The 15,589-nt window shown below is 52.8% G+C and overlaps 1 pseudogene; it reads right to left on the bottom strand.

Moving 5' to 3' along the window:
• Positions 1–15,589, bottom strand: part of LOC102431965 — a 242,084-nt pseudogene that overhangs the window by 1,632 nt on the left and 224,863 nt on the right.

Below are 15,589 nucleotides of genomic sequence, written 5' to 3'. Positions count from 1 at the left end.
AAGTTTTTTTTTAAAAAAAAAATTATTAGCCCCGGGGAACGGGCGCCTTTTTGGGGTTAGGGCCTACCCGGGGGGGGGGGCGCTCCCCCGGGTCTGCACCACCTTTAGGGGGCCCCCCCCCTTGCTTATTAACATAGGAAGCAGTTTTTTTCCCCCAGGTCTCTCAACTCCTGGTCATGTTGATTAAGTCACACCCAACTGAGAGGAGACTTTCCTGTTGTCTTTTCTGCATCTTCAGTCTGATGATCTACCACATCATCAATCTTGTTTGCTTTGAACTGTAATTCCTTTAAAAAATATTTTTATTGATTTCAGAGAGGGAGAGAGAGAGGGAGAGAGAGAGAAACATCAGTGATGAAAAAGAATCATTGATTGGCTGCCTCCTGCAGGCCCCACACTGGGGATCAAGGCACAACCCAGGTATGTGCCCTGACTGGGAATCAAACCGGGACCCTTCAGTCCACAGGCTGACACTCTACCCACTAAGCCAAACCAGCTAGGGCTGAACTGCAATTCTAACACTGGACTTGGACCTCGGGTCGGGGGGGGGGGGGTGGAATTGTTTGGGGAATTGTCTGTGGGGCCCAGACCCCTTGATGGGCAGGTACTTTTTTTTAAAAAAAAAAAATTTTATTGATTTTTTACAGAGAGGAAGTGAGAGGGATAGAGAGTTAGAAACATCGATGAGAGAGAAGCATCGATCAGCTGCCTCCTGCACACCCCCTACTGGGGATGTGCCTGCAACCAAGGTACATGCCCTTGACCAGAATCGAACCTGGGACCCCTCAGTCCCCAGGCCGATGCTCTATCCAGTGAGCCAAACCAGCTACCACATTCTTAAGTGGCTGAGCCACCTCACTGAAGTTGAAATAAACAGAAGGCAAAGCAGTCCAGCTCACAGATGCAAAAAGGCATCCATAATAGAAATAGAGAACTTGATGCTTTTTATTGTGGACCTCGCAGAGTTGAAGGGCCATTTTCACTTTCCTGGAGCAAAAGCTGCTGGAGCCTTAAACTGGTGCTGGAGGCTGGGGGTGAACTGGCTTGAGAGTCAGACACTGCAGGGATGCAGACACCGAGGTGGGGACGCTTCTGTGGATGTTACCTCCAGGAACCAGGTCTTCAAGGTGAAGGTGAAGATCCCAGAAGACCCTCTGGTGAATCCCAATGCTGCAAGGCAGGATGCAGGCCCTCTGGGACCAGGGCTGCGGGGTCTTCCTCCCGCCACAGTCCAGGTCCAGCCTCTTCTGGCCCCAGCGGGTAGAGCTGGTTTGGAGGAACCGCAGTGCTGGTGACCAGTGACCAGTGGCCTGTGTGGTGGCAGCCAGAGTTTTGCCCAAGCGGGGGTGGGGGTGGGGGGTGAAGGGGGTGGAGGGGGTGGGCTAGCCTAAGCTGCAGCCTCAGTGAGAGCAAGAGCGCCCCCAAGTGACAGGTCATTAAACAGTGGGGGCATCTGGGATTGTGGGAGATTAATGATGCACACTGACCACTGATGGGCCTGGCTTGGGAGTCACTGGCTCCTCGGATGGGCGATCCTGCTCTGTGGGATCCCCTCTCTGTTGGCCAAGGTCACAGGGTGGGGAGTTACCAAGGAGCACCCCCCCGGACGGTGGGGCGCCCAGAAACCCCATCAAGCTGAGGAGCAGCATCCTGCGGACCCAACGCTGCGGGGTGCCTGCTCGGGAAGGGTTTGGGGAAAACCTGGCGACTCCCTTTAATAGGGCCTCCAGGCTGGACCTGGGCGCAGGAGTTGGCCCGTCCTATGTGGGTCTTCCTCAGGGACCCTCAAGATTTGAGCTCCCAGAGTTGCATGACTCCACCTAGAGTTTTAGGGAACAGACCCCTTCCTCTCTCTGCGCCACCTCTCTCACTCCTCCTAGAACCTCCCTTGCTGGCCTCAGGTCTTCTCAGACTGACAGGGATTTCCGAGCCGAGGGATCAGAGCGGCGGCCACGGGAAGAGAATCTCAGAGACAAATGTGAGCTGCTTACCAAGAACCCTGCACCTCACAGTCCACCAAGTCCTTCTAGTCCAGCTGGCTGGACGCCCGCTGTGGTTTGGGACAGAGCACTATGCGGTCCTTTCAGACCCAGGTGGGGGAGGTGGTCACCGAGAGAAAGGGCCCCCAGAGCTGACGTGCAATTTAACACACGTATTACATACCTGATTGTGCTAAACCAGGGGCAGCACTTAGCTGGATTTGTCCCTCTATCGCTCCCCGCTTCCTCCCCATGCAGACATCGGAACTGACATATGCCCGGCCAGCCTGGCTTAGTGGTGGAGCATCGGCCTATGAACCAGGAGGTCATGGTTCGATTCCTGGTCAGGGCACATGCCCGGTTGTGGGCTCGATCCCCAGTGGGGGACATGCAAGAGCCAGCCCATCATTGATTCTCTCTCATCATTGATGCTTCTATCTCTCTCTCTCCCTTCCTCTCTGAAATCAATAAAACTATATTTTAAAAGGTGGATTATAGCACTTTTTCCCACTGAGTCAAGAAGCATCCTGGGATTTCTCCACCGCTCCCAGTAGCCACTGACAATCCAGGGCGCTAGCTGGAGAGGTGAAATCTGTTTCTCACCCCCGTCAGGCGTTTGGGGGAATGCAAAGTTTTCTGTTGAAAGACAGGCTGCTGAGGTGAAAGATGAGAGCACATTTGGAAAAGGAAGCAGCTGATCCGAATGAGAACTGGAGAGTGGGCGGTGTTCATTACACCCACTTGTACACCAAGAACATCGTCGCTGCGGTTCCACCTATGGGCCCACACCCTCCACTGCAGTGAAGGAGGGAGAGGAGATTGGAAACAGGCCCCCAGGCCTCTCCTTCCCGGGTCTCCAGCTCTCCCACGGGGGTGGCCTGTGGGGTGGTGAGATCAGAGGCGAGCGCTGGAAGGCCTACCTGGGACAGGAACTTTGCTCGCCTGTTCTGTGGGTTCCCTGTCTGGCAGGGGAGCATGCTGTGCTGCAGGCCCCTCTAGGGAAAGCTTTCCATCCGTGCACTGTACTTGCCTCCATCTGTGACTCTGGCCACACAGTTTCATTTCCTGGTTTCTTCCTGTTGCCAGGAAGCTCTTGACATACACTACAAGTATTAGCCAGCGCCCCTACCCCTTTTCACAGGGCGGGGCGGAGCCTCCTCTCTCAGCCCTGGCCAACGTTTCCTGGTCTCCCAGCTCCTCATTCCTATCCTCCCATCGCCACTCGCCCTCTGAGGAGGGGGTTATGTTAAGGCTAACCATTGGGGAGGCCATAGGAGTCCCTGGCTGCACGTGGAGCAGGGACCCCTGGCATCAGAACCAGGCTCCTTCTTCACCACAAATCTCCTCTTTCTTTGAACTCCCCTTTTTGTTCCTGGGTTCATAACCGCCCAGGGCCCCAGCGCTCACAGCCCAGCGTTCTCTCTGATTCCCTGGGCCAGAGACTACTGGCTGCCCTCCACTGACCATCTCTCATTTCTTCCAGTGACAACAGAGATGCTATTTCCCATCGTCCTTTGCAGCTGGTATTGGCCACGTGCCTAAGTTCTGGACAATGCGATGTAAGAGGAAGTGTTCTAAGAGAAGGTGTGAGGGTTCCTTAAAGGCAGCTGCCTCAGAGGGAGATCTCTGCCCTCTCCCCGTTCCTTCCTATTGGTGCTTAAAGGGCACAAGATGGGAGAAGCTTCAGCGGCTACTTTGATTAATGACGTGACCTTGGGGATGGAAACCACATGCTGGGATGTTAGAACAGAAAGAGAAGAACCCTGGGTTCATGTTAAGTCTGGAGCGGCCATGCCCTCCCGGGACTGGCTTCCTCCAGGCCTCTTTTAGGTCAAACACTTTACCTTGGGTTTCTGTTGCATCGCCATACCTAACCCTACACATGCTCGTCTTTGTTTTCCACAGCCTTCTAGGGGGTGGTAACTCCAGTGATCTCTCCTCCAACACACCTCCTGTGGCTCCTGGCTATCTCTCCCCCTAGAGCCCCCATTATCCACATCATTATCCAGATCTAATGTCTTCAAGAGACCCCATTCTTCTCAATAAAGAACAAATGGCTTCTTCTGGTATCCAAGACCTTCTATCTCTGGGTCTCAACTCACCTTTTTAGTCACACCTTCTGTGTCCTAAGGTTTAGCCGGTTGATCCCCTGAATCTCCATCGACCTCACACTGCTCTGCCTCTCTTCTGTGGCTCCAGTGGTTCTCCTGCCTGTCAAAACCCTACCTGTCATTCAAGGTCCACCTAAAAGTTGCTTCCTCCACGAAGTCTTCCCACTGCCTCTGAGCTAGGAGTGATGGTCTCTCCTCTGTACTCCCATAGTAAGTTGTTTGTGGCTCTCAGGGTTTACCTGATATTATTGCTATCTCTGCTGTTTACCAACTAGGGCCCTTATAGGACTGGATTAGTCTTGTTCATTCCCAAATTCCCAAAGTAGACTGGCCTGGGACCCACACATAGTAGGTCCTTGGTAAATGTCAGCTTACCAAGGTGACCCCCACTTCCCATCTCTGACCTCTGCCAAATCCAGGGCCCATGCAACTGTGCCGAAGTCCCCCCTGAGGGTCCCAACCCCAGGGTTTGTTCTCAGCTGTCCCTCTCACTGTCACGCAGCCATTCATTTGGCACCGGCTGCAGGAAGATTGGATGGGAGGAGGCAGGGCCTGGACCAGCAGACAGACGGTGCTGCTGCCTGAGCAAACAGAGATGTCAGCGTTGATGTGGGAGAGCGGGGCTGCTCGTTAGAGCTGCTAAACTGCTGTCACAGGCTGGCTCCTCTTCAGTGACAGGGTCACCTCTCCCCACCTGGGTCCCTGGCTTGCTCACCACCCCCATCCTCTCTGTTGACAGCACTGACCTGTCAGGGCGCTGCTCTCACTCACTAATCCAAAGGCCACAGAGCATCAGGGCCGTCTCCACAGAATACAAGGCCATTTGTCTTTCAGGAGGGATGGCCTCTCTCTCGGGGGACTGCTTGCAGCCTCCTGTCACTCTACAACTGCAGTCAGAGGAACCAGGGGAGAGAGCTGGCTTGGGCCAAACTTGACCTTGGATTTGGGGTGTCTGGAATCTTTTGCACTTGAGGCAATGAGTTCTACCTAAGTGAAGTCTCAATTAAAACAGTAACTCACTACCAGGATGGAATGTCACAGGGCCAGAGAGTTGAATCCACATTTGAATCCCACAGGCCTATAGATTACAGAGATGCTGGTCACTGGAGCCCCGGGGATGAAGGTGGGTGCGCACCACCAGCTTGGGTGCAGGCAGTTTGCACAGTCACTTTTGGGAAGATATATGTCCTTTGGAACCTCTTCACACTAACCTAATGCAGTAATAAAGCAAGTAAAAGTACACAGCCTTTGAAGCTGAGCTACCAGGGTTCAAATCCCAGCTTGGCTAAGTGATAGGTGACCTTGAGTATGTTTCTTAACTTTTCTGGATGTATTTCCTTATCCATAAAGTGAGCATTCACAGATCTTGTGCAGATGATATGAGATAAAACAGGTAAAGCACATGGAAAAGCTTCCAGCATGTCGTAAATGCCTAATAAGCTCTGCTTATCCACTAGAATGGAAGCTTCCGGAAGACAGGAATCTTATTCATATTAACCCCTCAACGTGCCTTGTGGGATCTCAATGAGTGCTTGTGGAGTGAATATATGTTCATCTAGCAGTAAGCTTCAGGATGACTGTAAATGCATTTCCCCCCCTATTCTCCTGGGTCCCACAATATCTACTCTACCACTCTGCATACAATAGATGCTTAATGACTAATGATACATTTAAGCACGAGGCGACCTGGCAATTCTGGAAGATGTCTTATATATAATAAAGAGGACTTGAAAGTTCTTACCCAATGACCACAGTTAGGAGATTTCTCAATCTTCTAGAGCCACCCTTAGGCTCTGGCTAAGTCACCCCTCCCAGAGCATGGGAAGGGTCCAGGACTAGATGTTGGGAGACTTGGGTGTTCCTAGATCTTTAATGATTCCACCATTTGGCCCTGGAGAGTCACCTCTGTCTCTGAGCCTCAGTTTCCACATCAGTAGTGTGAGAGGTTGGTTGGATGCATTTCCAGGTTGACTTAGTGTGAGCCTGACAGCATTCTGATTCTAAGGTGTCAGACTTTTCCAGGACCTAAGTCTGGGCCCGTGTGTGATTCTGCAATTCCTTCCTCTGGACCAGGGACCCAGGAGCATACTTTCACTTGTGTCCTCAGGGTCAAACCAAGGGCCACCCTCCCTTCGAGCTGACTCTGGAGGAGAAGGCCACAGTGGAGAGGTTGAGGGCATTGCTGCAGCCACTGGCCTCCTGGTTGGAGTGGTAGTGAGGGTGAGTAATAGCAAGAGTCCCATTTTCTGAACCATTTAGACCTAATCCCGTGCAGGAAACTCCATAGTACCTCTCAGACGGTCCCTTACTCCTAAGAGGGAGCCAGTGGTGGAGCATGGAGGGTGGGGCATGTGGGGGGCATGATGAAGGGACCAAGAGCCAGCATTGCTATTTTGTCAGTCCCAGTCATCTGCTTCCAAGGGACCATGTTCTGTGCAGAAGTCTCACTGGAAAAGACCTAGGTGGAGCCCCTTGAAAAACCCTCCTTCATGTCAACATCACCTACTGAACCTTGTAGCCCATATGACCTCCCCCTGGTACTGAAATCTGGAAAACTCTGGAGTCTAAGGCTTTGCTGCCTTTGGAGGCTACAGAACAGGCACTTCATTTTCTCAAGTCTAATGAAGTCACCTGCCCAAATGCAGTCATGCATGTCTGAGGGTGGGGCAGCTGCTGAGCTCTCTGCTCTCCCAGCTCCTGGGGACTTTTGTGTCTTGTGTGATGGGCAGCTGGGAGCCTGGACAGGGCAGGGAGCCACAGGAGCACCCTGATTGCCAGGGTCAAGCTAAGGCTCTGTTGTGTGACTTTGGGTCATTTACTCTCTAAGCCTCAGTTTTATTATTGATAAAATAGGTAATGTTCTGTTAAGAGCAAATGAAATACAGAGGATGAAAAAGATGTTTCAAGCTGTAAAGTGCTGGACATAATAAGAGGTGCAGTCCACCTCCTGGAGAGGGGACCCCCCTTTTGGAACCATGAGCTCATTCTGACAGAACTTATTGTCTTCCCCAAGCAGCTCCTCCCTCCCTCCTAGAGCTCGCCGTTACAGTTTAATCCACCTAATTGAAAGACTGCTGGATCAGCCAAGGAATTTATCAAAGGGAAAGAGGAGGTCCTAGTGCCATTTGGCTCCCTGCACATTTGTCCTTTCAAATCCTTGTAGATAATTCCATTTCTGCATTAGAAGCAAGACTGGGGTTTTACATGAGAGGAAGAGACAGGAAGAGGAAAGCAGAGAGCAAAGGATGAGGCCAGATGCTGGGGGAGAGCTGAGGCTGTTGGGGCCTGAGGGGCTGTCTTGGGTGGGAAAGGCCATGGCAATGGCAGAGAGCAGCCAAGACAGAGGGGAGCACTGCCCCGCTGAGAAGGGAGCTTACTTAGAAGGTAAGGGGAGGTGATGCCAGGCAATTACAGCTCTTCTGTCTCTCATGGATGAGGAGGCTCAGACTGCCCTGGAGCCAGCTTTCTGACCTGCCACTCCCTGCACAGAAGTCAGGGTAACCCTTCTCAAAAGACTCTGTCCCTAATGAGGGTGGAGAGAGGTGGGGATGGTGATAGAGGCCTGACCAGAAATTCTTCTAGGAGAATCCAACCCAGTCTGACATAGGGGAGACAGAATTTTCGGGGAGAAGACTGAAGGCCATGGACATTAGGAGAGGGACTGGATGGAGAGGAAATGCAGAATGTGAAAAGGACAGGGCCACACCTACTATCTAGTGCAGTGATGGCGAACCTTTTGAGCTCGGCGTGTCAGCATTTTGAAAAACCCTAACTTAACTCTGGTGCCATGTCACATATAGAAATTTTTTGATATTTGAAACCATAGTAAAACAAAGACTTATATTTTTGATATTTATTTTATATATTTAAATGCCATTTAACAAAGAAAAATCAACCAAAAAAGTGAGTTCGCGTGTCACCTCTGACAAGTGTGTCATAGGTTCGCCATCACTGATCTAGTGAATGCTATTTACAAACTGAAAAATTCCATCCCAAAGAAACTCCAGGAGGGGGTTACTGATCTCCCTTTATGAGAGAAGAAACTGTGTGTTGGAGAAATTTAGTACAAGCAAGTGTGTTGCCCAGTCAGCATGGCTCAATGGTTGAGTGTTGACCTATGAACCAGGAGGTCAGGGTTCGATTCCGGTGGGGGGCGTGCAGGAGGCAACACATGTAATTCTCACAATGACTATTGCGAGTCATTATTCTTATCCCTGTTTACAGAGGTAAATATTGAAGCTTACCTAGGAAATGTAGATTGTGCCTTTTCCACCTTGATCCACTCTCTGAGGCTCTGTGTTCATGGGCCCTATTGTTGGAGGGAGTACTGGTTACACACAAGGAGACTATGCCAACCAAGAAAAACATCAGCACCTTGGACAGGATCTAAGGACTGCTCAAGACCCACTACTTCAATAGATAAGGTGGTGGAATCCAGGGCTATGGAGTGGCATTAGTATTTCTAAGATGATGCAATTTGGGGTACCAATGAACTTGAGCTCACAGACCACCAGGCTGGCCCATGACTATTGTATTTGGAGATAGGACTGCTCGAGCAGAAGGGATTAATAAATTTATCCCTGTTTCGGAGAGGCTCCAGGCCATCCTACCTTTGAGAGGCTGAGAGAAGCTTTAAAGAGCCTCTAAATGCAGATATATTAGCCGAGAGGAGATACAGCACAGGTGAGGTACATCTTAAAGGGGTGGGGGTTGGAATGGGCTGGGAGTGTGCCAGAATAAAGCGCCTCTGGCTTCTGAGGGGTAGCATTGGAGGTCCTGAGCAGGTCACTGAAGACAGCGTCATAATTTTGCCTCTGGCTGGGACCTGTGTTGGAGTCAGGATGGGGTGGAAATATTGGTCAGTGAATTCTCCATTACTGAGAAATCTGTTTATGAAAGTGGTCACACAAAGACACATTCAGGCAAGGAGACACCAGGGGAGAGAGGAAGGCACATGGACACACGTATCACTAATATGCATGGAAATGTATGAAGGACCTGCTTGCACTTTTATCCACACACATGCTGTTGGCTGGCCATCATAGGACGGTATCTGAAGGCCAAGAACAATGATGATGATGATGATGATTATGATGACGACGACTTCTAGCTGGCTAGGTCTTTTGATCCCTCCTAAAAATTCTGTGAAGTAGAAAATATTCTTACCATTTCTCAGATGAGAAAACTGAGGCATGAGGAGGGTTAAACAGCTTGTCTAAGATTATGTGGGTAGTAGGAGCATAACTGCCACTTGAGGAGTCCAGGTCTTTCAATTTCACGTCAAGAGCCACTTCTCCTGCACCTCAGATGAAGCCAGTGGTCCAGGCAGCCCTGTTCCGTGGGCCCAGGTCAGCTTCTCAGGGTAGAGGAGAGTCAGGCCAAGGGGAGTCTGGTCAATGCAATTGGGAGGGTTTCTCTAAAGAGCACAGGCTCTGGAGAAGGTAGACACAGGTGAGAATATTGCTCATAGCTGTGTGATCTTGGGCAAATTCATCAGCTTCTCCGAGGTGATATTTTTCAGCAGCAAAATGGGATGAACAAAATCCACCCCATAAGTTGTGTGAAATAAGAGGAGAAATACGAATGGCCTAAGTCAGTGCAAAGAGTTACAAAGGCGTCTGTTTATCCCAAGTGTCCATGACGGTGAGGTCTAGCGAGCAGGTGGTGGCGAGGGCCGCAGAGTGTCAGTGGAGGAGAAGAGCAAGGGGACTTCAAAGGGGTTTTCTTGACCTGGGAGCTTGACTTCTTTCAGACCCAAAGGATCTCAGCCCTCGAGGTGCCAAGTAGGACCTCCTGCAGATACCTGTGCGGGTGGAGCCAGCTCCCGGGCAGTGACAGGGCGTGCAGGGCACAGCCTGGGGAGGTTTTATGCCTGGAACCCCAGGTAGGGGAGAGACCCCAGGTTCTCTTGGGGCTCTGCCTGCAGTTTCCTGCCATCAGCAGGCAGGACACAGGCTCTGCATGGTCACCGGGCATGCGAGGCACTACATCTTCAAGGTTGAATGTGCTGAGGAACCATTAGACCCTGACGTGGACAAGTTCTTAGCTGGTAACTTTGATTATTGTTAAGACTTGGTCACACCTGCTCATTAGCAATTATGCGTGGCCTCTCCAGGGTGCTACAGGCCTTCCGCCTTCCTTCCTTCCTTCCTTCCTTCCTTCCTTCCTTCCTTCCTTCCTTCCTTCCTTCCTTCCCTCCTTCCTTCTCCTGGGGAGGCAGGTTTGCGACTGTGGCCTTCAGGTGGCTGGGGAAGCAGCACGGACCACCCACCCTCTGCAGCCCTCGGTGGCCTGGCCTTGCTTAGATCCCAGGGGCCTGCCTGCTTCTTCTCACAGGGAGGGCGTTCGGGCAGGAACTGGGAGGCCTGAAGGGCTGACTGCAAGCCCAGCCCCCTTCACAGAGCACCTTTGCTTTCATACATCATTTCCTTCTGTCGCCATCCCCATTTTACAGATAAGGAAGCAACAGCCTTAGAGGGGTTACGTAGCAGCAGTCACCCCTTAGAGACCCTACCCGGTGTGCACCCCTTCCTGCAGAACTGCCCCCTGAAGCCTTGGGCCTGACCACCATGAAAATACCACATAGCCTCAACCACACCCTCCCCTCACTCCATGCCCATGGCTGCCTGGTCCGCGGTGGGTTCCTGGACCACGCTGGGCCACTCAGAGGCTCTCTTCTGGAATTGGAGAGTCAGGGCACAGTTGGTGGGATGCTGCATCTGGGAGATGATGGAGAACAGGAACCGGGGTGGCCCATTTGAATCATATAAAGAAAGCCAGTCTCTAGGGAAAGACATGAGAAATAGATTCACAGAGACAGGGAGAGGGGGAAGAGGGGGAAAGAGGAGAGGGAAAGAGAGAAGGAGAGGGAGAGGGAGAGGGAGAGGAAGAGGGAGAGCGAGAGCGAGAGGGAGAGGGAGAGGGAGAGCGAGAGGGAGAGGGAGAGGTAGAGGGAGAGGGAGAGGAATAAGGAAAGGGAGAGGGGAGACAGAGGGAGAGAGAGAGAGAGAGAGAGAGAGAGAGAGAGAGAGAGAGAGAGAGAAGGAGAGGGAGAGAGAATGGGAAGCCACGGAAAGACCCAGAATCCCCCCGTCCTTTGCTCCCCACCTCCTTGGCAGTCCTTGCTGTACTGGCTGCCCTCAGGTTCCTAGAGGTAATCTGTGTCCTTTTCTTGCTTGAGAGTTTCCTACCCCTAACCCCTTAGCAAGCTCAGCCCTGGAGGTCAGAGGCTAGGGGCTCCAGTGTCCCTTCAGAGGTCAGGGGCCAGGTTGGCTCCTGGAGAAGGGCAGGTGCAGCTCTGATTCCAGCTGCAGAAAGGAGAGGGGAGGTGCCTACCACAGACCACCGCTGTGGCCATTATCCCCTGAGGAATCTTCCGGAAGGACCCCCCCCCCCCCAGCCCAGGAAAGCCTAACACAGGCGATGCTCAGGCAAATGGAGAAGGAGGCACGTGCTGGCAGCCCTGGTTTTTAAGAAGGGAAGGGGAAACAGTGAACATGAGTAATGGGCCTGGAAGGAGGCATACGAGATAACACTGAATAATAACACGTCAAAAACTACAAGATGTATTTTTTTATTTCCCAGTGGAGTTTCCATTGCACTAATCCATCACTGTAGAGCAGGCGAGATTATGCTTCCCCCAAAAAACCCTGGGAGATAAATGTGAGTAAATTAGGGTTTATTCTATTATTTGGGGCGATCTCATTTCCAAGTGGGCCCTTATTAAATCACTGCCTCCGGCCGACTCCGCCCGCCGCCCGGCTTCTGCACCTGGCTTCACTCTCCCCGGAAGCTGCTCTGTGTTTCTGTCTCTCGCCCCCCCACCCCCTCGTTTCCGGGTAGGGGCGGGGTGCTCCTGGCCAGAGCTGCAAGGGAGGCTGAGGCGCTGCTGGGGGCCTTCCCAGGAGCACAGAACCACAGCCTCCTGCATTGCGGAGAAGCACATGTAGGTACCCCGCCTACACCCTCACTTCAGAGCTGGGAACCTGAGGCCCAAGGAGGGAAAGTGAGTTGCCTCAGGTCACACAATGGCTGGGGATGGAGTCGAGACTGGCACCGTGCTGACTCCCAGGCCAGTGGGCCCTCGGTCTCCTGGGCCAGCAGCAGAAGCGCGGGAATCTAGGGGTCTTGCTGGTCCACCGGGGGACCCTCCCGTCACCCAGAGGAGACAGGAGAGATGGGTTTAGTCTCCATGTGACCACAGAAAGGTTGGGTGAACTTGGGCGAGTGACTCTTTCTGAGTCTTTATCTTCATGCTGAAAGGCTGGCAAGGACTTAGCGGTTCCCAGACCGTGTGTAGCAGTGGGACTCTGGAGTTAAACGAGGAGCTTCCCTGACGGAAGAAGAGGAATGGAGATTGGGCGCCCTTCCTCAGTTTCCCCCCACCTTTCCCCCCTGGTTTGAAACGACTGGGCCCATTTCAGCTTCTGACCGTGGCTTCCCGCTGCGGTGCCCTGGCGCCCTCACGGAGTCCTGCTCACTCTCCCAGGACGAGTGCCACGTGGCTCCCAGCGCAGAGGCCGATGGAACTACGCCAGACCAGCCCTGCCGTCTCCGTCCCCTGTGCGATTCCACGAGCTCAGCCCGAGGTGAGCACGCGGTTTCCAGGTACTGGCTGCGTGATCCTGGCGAGTCAGTGCTGTTCTTTTTACCCTCTCTGAGTCTTTCTTCTCATCTCTAAAACGGGCTAATAATAATTTTGACCTCGTAAGGCAGTGAGGTTTAAATGAAAGAGTACATATAGAATACTTAGCCTGGAAGCCAGCAGGTTGTGAGTTATTGTCATGATTTTCATTATGAATACGTTGGTGTTTTTTAGTGAGGCTTACCTAAGGACTTACTACAGAATGCAATAGATGCTAACAAATGCATACATGGTAACTGCCGTTTTATTAGTTATTATGATAACAGGCACCACGGGGAACCAATTGTGAATACATTCCTGTTCCCACTCTCAAGGGACCTTCAAGTCCTGCCCACCCACGGGAACATGGGCACTAGTGCTGCCCCCGACTGGGCTCTGGGCTTCGGGGGGACAGTGGGAGCCCGGTCGAGGGAGGCAGGAGCCTCAGCACAGGCGCCAGCAAAGGCTTCGGAGAGGAGGCGATTGCTCTTCTCTCGCTGCACAAATGGCACAAACCAAGCAGTTCAGACAATGCCGATGCCCGAGAGACAGAGCGTTCGTGGCCACCTGGTGTGGGGGGGAGGAGGGGGGACGGGAACTGGTGGCCAGTGCATGCTGGGCTCCGGTGTGGCAAGAAGGGAGGAAGTACAGGGTCAATGTCCGTACCAGTGCTCACCTGAACTTTAGAAATGGCTGCAATGGTAATTCTTGTCATGTGTATTTTACCACAATTTACAATTAAAAAACAAAATGGTGAAAAAACACACAAGATCCCATGCACCTCGCTTCTGATGCCCCTGTTCCCGAGGCCAGAGTCTGGCCTGGCTCAGCACCCACAGGGGGAAGTCTCACATGGGGGCTCTGGGGAAACCCACTCCTACGCTCATGCGCTACTGGCTGCTGTCAGACTGAGGTCCTTGCTGAAGGTTTGCTGGCGGTCGCCGTGGCTCCCAGAGGCTGCTCTGGGGTCCTCTCCCCTGGGCCTCTGCCACCTTTGTGCCCTGTATCTGGGCCAAATCCTTCTCTGCTTCCACCGCCCCGACTGCCCTCTGTGACCAGCAGGAGGAGCTCTGCTTTCAAAGGCTGAGGTCAGTCCACCTGCATTGCCTCTTCTCTTAAGGTCACTGATTTGAGACTTGAAATACATCTGCAGAGCTCCCGACAGTGGCACCTGGGTAAGTGTTTGAAGGAATGATCAGGGGAGGGTCTTGCAGGGCGTTTTAGAATCCTGTCTCCCAGGGGATGTGTTCTTAGACTGGGGATGGAAGGATAAACAGGATTTCAAAGGGTGAAGAAGGGCATCCCTGGTAGAGAGCCCGGAGTGTGAGATGTGACACGCTCAGGGCTGGACTGACTGTCTGTGGGGTGGGGTGCTGGGCTGAGAGGTGAGGTCAGCCTGGGTGGCCACACGAGGTGCTGAAGCTCCCCACTGGCCGGGGGTGGGGGACTTTGAAGGTGTTTAGGACAGGAACAACCACCTGGGATGGCTTTGGATGAGACAGCGTGTGAGTGCGTGAGTTTGTGCGCGCGCACGTGCACACACACACACACATACACATACACACACACATACACACACACACACACACACACACACACAAACACCTGAGTGCACTCCGGGGGACCTCTTTGGACCAGAGCAGTCTGGAGAAAAGCAGAAATGTTCTCCTTTGCCCAGCAGAAGAGGGGTGTGGTTTCTTTCTTCCTTCATCCGTTATTCTCCATCTGTTCATTAGAGAGTGCCTACTGTGTGCTAGACCTGTCCTGTGCTAGACCTGAGGACACAGCAGTGAGCAGGATGGGGGTGATCCCTCTCCTCTACATGCAGCTCAATCTGGAGAGGAGAAAGGAGATAAAGAGGAGACGCCTACACAGAGCGGGGTGCAGTGACAGGGGAGGCATTGTGTGCTATGGGAGCCCCAGGGGCCCTCACTCCAGGGCCTCATTTGAAGTGGATGGAGCAGGAACCCCTTGCCCCACCCAAGGGTCAGAGAGTGGGAGAGTGAGGGAGGCCAGGGCAAGGCCTCCAGGGGGTGCTCGCTCTTTGCCAGGAGTCCCATGATGGCCTGAAAGGCATGGTTCTGCGGGGGGGGCAGAAGGAGGTACAGAACTGTTTGATCAGAGCCTGGCCTCCAGGAGAGAGCTAAGTGCCGTTTTGCTGGCAGCTGCAGCAAAAGGTACGATCATTAGAAGGTGGCATTTCACGTTAAAATTGTTTCCATCAGCCAGTGACATTTTCCTGTTCCTTCTGGTCAGGAGACCTTTCAGAGCCACAGATTCAAATGACTCAAGCTTCAAAATTCCTTTCCTGCTGGAAAGAAACCCAGACGAGTCACCCTGGGGTGACATCTGCATTAGCCGAGGTTAAAAAAGCAGATGAACCAGTGAGTACAGCAAGGCCGCAGGGGTGTGTGTGAGGTCCCGGAAAACACAGTGTCTGTGTCCTGTGCAAGGGAACTGGCTGGTGTCCACGACGGTGGCAGGCCCGGGTATGGGGCCGCGGCCCTGCAAGTACGTCCACTGCCCACTACGGTGGAGACAAAGAGCCTCACTGGGGCCTGTGTGTGAGCGTGTGCCTGGGGAACGGCGTGAGGGGCTGTGCTCTGCGTTGGTTTATACGGATAGTGCTCATCCTTCCCCAGGGATTGGCTTTCTTGTCATGTGTGTATAGTATACAGTGGGCACTCAGTAAGTGCTCTGTGGCCTGAGTGGTGATGTGTCCTGTGCTGCCCCAGGGGCTGGCGTAGGTCATGAAGGAGGAGAAGCACGGCTTTAGTGCAGGGACACTGTGACACGGGACACATGGGCACACGAGGGAGTGAGCTTCTTGTCATGGAGACCATTCAAATGGTGGCCGAGTGAACGAAATGTAAGCT

Source organism: Myotis lucifugus, unplaced genomic scaffold (genome assembly GCF_000147115.1).
Source record: "Myotis lucifugus unplaced genomic scaffold, Myoluc2.0 scaffold_645, whole genome shotgun sequence".
NCBI lineage: Eukaryota > Metazoa > Chordata > Mammalia > Chiroptera > Vespertilionidae > Myotis > Myotis lucifugus.
The sequence above is the reverse complement of the archived record's forward strand: the minus strand, read 5'-3'. Positions and strand labels throughout refer to the sequence as shown.